The following is a 6,437-nucleotide window of genomic DNA, read 5'->3' as shown; positions in this document are numbered from 1 at the left end:
TTCTGTATAAAGAGATCATACAACTTAACAATAATATAGCAAGCAATCCAATTTTTTAAAATGGGCCAAAGATTTAAACAGACATTCCCCAAAGTGCAAATACAAATGACCAGTAAGCATATGAAAAAATGTTCTATATCACTAGCTATTAGGGAAATTCAAATAAAAATGTCAATGAGATATCATCTTACAACACATAGAATGGTCATTATGTAAAAAACAGAAAACAAGAAGTGCTGCAGAGGATGTTTTGAAATAGGGACACTCCTTCACTGTTGGTGGGATTGTAAAATGGTGCAGCCTCTGTAGAAGACAGTTTGACAGTTCCTCAGGAAGCTAAATATTGAACTGCCTTATGATCCAGCAATTCCTGTACTAGGAATATATCTAGAACTAAAAACTGTGACATGAACAGATATCTGCACACCAATGTTCAGAGTGACACTATTCACATTTGCCATAAGATGGAAACAACACAAGATTCCATAAACCAATGAATGGATAAACAAAATACAGTATACACATATGATGGAATACTAAGCCAAAGTAAGAAGACATGAAATTAGGACACATATGATAACATGGATGAACCTTGAAGACATTATGCTAAGTGAAGTAAGCCAGACACAAAAAGATATATATTTCATGGTCTGATTAATATGAACATGGTCTGATATATATGAAGAATGAATGCATGGAGTAAAAACCTAGAGTGTAAGTTATCAGTAGTAAGAGGGCTGAGAAGAACAAGTGATGCTTAATGTATGAGAAGTTTTAATTAATTTGACTTGTGGAAATGGATGCAGTTGATGATAACACATTATAGTGAGCACCAACAGATTTATAAATGGAATTGTGGCTGGAAAGTGTAGTCTAGGGATGTAACAGTCAATTGAAAGAAAGCTAGAGAACAATCTAGGGACGGAATAACACAGTGAACCGAGAGGTGGTTGAGAATTCTGGTTGATGTTACATATACAAGAGTGTCATTCTGTGAACTAGAGCAGATGTACAACACTATTATAGGGTTTTAGGAATGTGGAGAAGCATGGGAAAAATACAATTGGTATGATCTATGGACTGTTGGTTAACAGCACATATTGTAATATTCTTTCATCAAGGCCAAAGATGAACTGTGTTGATAATGAGGGGGGTATGGAAAAATTGCCAAATGTATGCTATTGACCATGGTTGGTAGTAATATTCTGATGATATTTTCTCATAATCTGTAATAAATATTCCACCATGGTGTGGTATGTTGGTGATGGAGTGTTTTATTGGAATTCTACACACATATATGATTATTTTATAAGTTTGTAACCTTTAAAATAATAAATTAAAAAAATAATGCAGAGGGTTGGGGAAAAATACACCAAATATAAGATATGGACTATAATTAGTAATATTTTGATGACGCTTTTGCATTGTGATGGGGTGATGTATGGGATCTCAATATGATGTTATGCATGTTTATTTTGTAAGTTCACAACTTTTACTATACAATTATTGCTCATGCATGTTCATGTATGAATAATATACTTCAATAAAATATTTTTTAAAAAACAGATCTAATGGTGATAAAAAGCACAATGCTTATACCCTATAAAAAATTAACTCAAGATGTATCAAAGACTTAATATAAGAACAAAGACCATAAAGATCCTAGAATATAATGTAAGGAAGCATGTTTGAGATCTTATAATAGGAAATGGTCTCATAAACTTTACATAGAAAGTAGAAGCAATGAAGAAAAAATAAAGGGACCTCCTCAAAATTAAAAACTTTTGTGCTTCAAAGGAGTTTGTCAAAAAAAGTGGGAAAGCAGCCAATTCAATGGGAGAAAATATTTGGGAACCACTTTGATGAGGCCCTAATATCCAGCATACATAAAGAAATCCTATGTCTCAAAAATAAAAAGACAAACAACCCATTCATAAAATGGGCAAGCAATTTGAATAGACACTTTTCCAAGAGGAAATGTGAATGGATAAAAAGCAGACAAAGAAACAAGACGCAGCAAATAGACACCAAGAACAGACAACCAGGGGAGGGGGGGAAATTAAATAAATAAATAAATCTTTTATTTAAAAAAAAAAAAAGCACATGAAATGATGCTCAACATCACTAGCAACTAGACAATACAAATCAAAACTACAGTGAAATATTATCTTACAACTAGTAGTCTGTGGCTATTTAAAAAAACAGAGAACTTCAAGTGTTGGAGAGGCTGTGTAGTAATGGGAACACTCATCCACTGCTGGTGGGAATGTAGAATGGTACGGCCTTTGTGGAGGATTGTTTGGCAGTTCTGCTGGAAGTTAGCTATAGAATTGCCATATGATCTAGCAATCCCACTACTAGGTATATATACAGAAGAACTGAAAGCAGGGACACAAACAGATATATGCAAAACAATATTCATAGCAGTATTATTCACTATTGCCAAAAGTTGGAAGCAACCCAAATGTCCATCAACAGATGAATGAATAAGCAAAATGTGGTATATATATACAATGGAATATAATTCAGCTGTAAGAAGGAATAAAGTATTAACATGCAGGGCAACATGGGTGAATCTTGAAGACCTTATGTTGAGAGAAGTAAACCAGTCACTAAAGGACAAATATTGCATGGCCTCACTGATATGACCTAAGCATACTGAGCAGACTCACAAACCTCAAGTCTGGAAAACAGGTTACCAGGAGGCAGAAAGAGAGTAGAGAGTGGTGAGCCAATGCTCAATCTGGGCAGAACATATGGTAAGGTCATGGTTTGGCAGTGGATGGGGGTGATGGTGGTACAGGGATGTGAGTGGGGTCAATAGTGCTGGAGTGTGAGTTTGAGCAGAATTAGGGAGTGGGTTGACTATGCATGGAACTGGCAGGAGGTCTGGAGGAAGGAACAGGTAAACTCTGGAGAAGTGGAAAAATTCAATTGTGAGAAATGTTATTTTAGCAAATATGCCAGGAAGGGCCACTGGTGCAGAGTATCAGTGGTGGGAGGATGTGTGGGAAATGATGCACCCGGGACATGTCTACATGGAATATGAATGTGTTCATCTTGTCATGGAGTATTACCTCAGTGAGTAGACACCCACACAATAAACAACAAAATAAACTCTCATCCTGGGGAGTCCTACTACATTCTTAAACAGAGGAGCAAGAATCTCTTGAGTACATAGGCAGTGCCTAATAAAAGAAAACAGACCAATACATCAAGCTCTGTGGCTCTAAAACCATCCAGAGCAAAGCGCACAACCCCATGAATCAGTACCCCATTGGAGGACCTTACCTTGGAATATATGACAGCTTATTTCCCCAAGTAACAGAGTGAGAGTCATTTATAATTTCCCTACACATGATTCTTCTACCCTTTCATTTGAACCTCCCATTGGTTTTATACCCATTAAATATATATCTCAGAGACTTAAAGCTTCAGTCTGTTCATATGCCAGTTGAGCCCTGAATTTCAGAAAAGTTTTAGCCAATGCCTACTCTCTAGTTCATCAGACTTGCCCAGGACAACTACCAAAAAGATTGTGATGGACAACCCCCATCCCAAAAAAAAGATAATATCTACAACTATAAGCAAAACTGTTCCTTCCCTCTACCCCAAAAGGCCCCTCTCAATTTGAGGCAGAGCAGGCATCACCATCTCCAAATCCTCAAGATTAAGGAATGAACAATCATAAGGGAGGAATGCAACCATGACCAAAGTAAACATTTTAATATTAGAGTAATAGAACAACATGTAACATTTATACAAAGATAGTAGTTACCAGGGTTTCTGAGGGGTGGAGGAGAAAATAATAGATGGAACACAAGGCATTTTTAGGGCATTGGAGTTAAGTGTAAACCACAATATAAACTATGATCTTTGGTTAGTAGTGCTGCTTCAATATTTATTCATCAATTGTAACAAATATACCACACAATTGCAAGATATAAGATGTTATTAATAGGGAGGGTGTGGAACCAGAGTGTGTGGGGTAGATACTTTCCATGTAACTTTTCTATAATCTAAAACCTCTTTTAAAATAAAGTTTATTTTATTTTAGAAAGTGTGTGGCATTATTCACAATTGCTAAAAGATGGAAACAGCCCAACTGTCCATCAAGAGAAGAATGATTAATCAAAGTGTGTTATATACATACAATGGAATACTCTTCAGTTGTTATAAGAAATGAAATCAGGATGCATAAGGCAACATGGATGAAACTTGAGGACACTATGTTGAGTGAAATAAGCCAGATAGAAAAGGACAAATATTGCATGGTCTCACCCATATACAAAATGTACTAAATACAATGAGCAAACTCAAGGTGTTAAAATCTAGAGTACAAGTTTAGGAGATAGAAGGAGGGTTGAGAAGGGGAAGCTGATGCTTAGTGTATGTAGAGTTTTCTATAAGGTTGATTGTAAATGTTTAGAAATGGATAGAGTTGATGACAAAGTTTTATAATGTGTATAACTAGCCCTACTGGTTTATAAATGTGATAATGGTTGTAAGAAGTAGTCTAGGGACATAAATGTCAATTGAAAGAAGGCTAGAGGATACTTCAGGGACTGTATGACATAGTAAACTCAGTAGTGGATGAGGATTGTGTTTAGTAGTACAAATACAAGAATGTTCATCCATGTTAAAACAACTGAATATCTCTATTACAAGGTGTTGATATACTGATACATGAGAAAGATATGACTACTGTAACTTATGGACTATAGTTAATAGTAATATCGTAATATTCTTGCATCAATAGCAAAGAAGGCACTGTATCAATGCTAAGAGTGATAAACAGGGGTTATGAGGGGCTATGGGATTTTTATGTTTGGAGTAATGAAAAGGCTCTAAAATTGATGAAGGTGATAACAGCACAATTCTGATGAAACTGAGAGTTACTGCATGTACACTTTGTATGGACTGTACAGGCATGGGACTGTATATCACAGAGAACCCTGTGGCATGATGGATTGTGGTTAACAGTAAAAATATGAAAATGTTCTGTCATGAAATATAATAAATAAGATAACTTATGGCACATTTATAAAAACTTTTTATTGTAGTTAATTACTGATGAAATAGTATGTAAGTACTCCTGTTAAGCAACTGAAAAAATTTCACAGTTACAAAATAAACTATACACAAGGAGCTGCTAAGTTAAAATGCCAACTAAATTCCCAGATTGCTCCCTGAATTCTATATATCTCAAATAACCTCCCCAACTCTGTGACAGAACTGCTTGTAGTACAGAGTTGCTGTAGGAGTCAAAGATGCACACTCATAAATATAGCATATAAATTATGTAATATTCCTCTTATGGGACATTGTAGATTAAAGTATCTGTTAATTACCCCTTCTTAAACTGTGAGAATCCATTAGGATAAGTTAACATATTATCAATTATTGCTCTGAATTCTGTCTGTAAGGAGTGTAAACTAATCTGTAGTCAAAGAAATTATCTCAAGTTCCCTTTAATGAATTGCTTTGTCGATTGAATCCTACAGATGCTAGGCTAATAGCAGAATTTCAGAATGCATCATCATTTCAATTGATTTTCAAAAGCCAAAAGATTTTGACCATGTGTTCATGTATGTGCATGGAGGGGGTGTTCTTGGGCCCTTGTTTATGTGAATACATATGCAGAAAGATAGGGCTGTTGAAACTTCTGCTTGAAGAAAATAAACACTAGCATTTGAGGAAATAATTTTCTTATTGTGGAGTGCTTCAGTCATGAATTATTCTCAATTTTAAATGATAAGATAAAAAACATTCTTTCAGAGAAAATATTACTGTTAATACAAAGAGAACACAAATTAGCATACATATTAGCTTGAAGACATAAATCATGTACTCATTCTAAAGTAATGCAAAAAAAGAAAAATTATACATGAGTTATATTGATAATAATTTTCATATATTTATGCACTAAAAACAACAACAAAATGCCATAATTAGATAAACAGAGATGCTGTTGATACCAGAACTGAACTTCTATTATGAAACAAACTCACTTAGATCATGTGCAAAAAATAAATTTTACAATTTCTTTGTTCACTTTTACTTTTCCAATCTAAAAGTTCTTCCACTTTTTTTCCTTGAGTTGCTTTAACCTTGATGTGCTAGAACGTTCGTATTGAAAGCCTTGCTGTGGGAGCAGCAAGGAATAGGGAAGCATCAAGATACAGAGGGGAACCTAAGGTACAGAGCCAGGAGGGGCAGCGCCATTCCGTTCCGCCAGGAAGAAGCCTAAGGAATTCCATGTGTACAAAATCATAAGTCTTCAAACCAACAAGGACTCTGAGTTTTCTTGAAATCACCTCTAATCATGTGTTTGTTTGTGGACAAGGGGAAAGTTAAGGAAAAGTGGGACCCTTATTTTAACAGAACAACTGTGCTTTGAGCTATTTTGGCTTTCATACATGACTTAAATAGAAAAG

The sequence above is a fragment of the Dasypus novemcinctus genome, chromosome 5, assembly GCF_030445035.2.
Source record: "Dasypus novemcinctus isolate mDasNov1 chromosome 5, mDasNov1.1.hap2, whole genome shotgun sequence".
In the NCBI taxonomy this organism is placed as follows: Eukaryota; Metazoa; Chordata; class Mammalia; order Cingulata; family Dasypodidae; genus Dasypus; species Dasypus novemcinctus.
Note: the sequence above shows the minus strand (reverse complement) of the source record.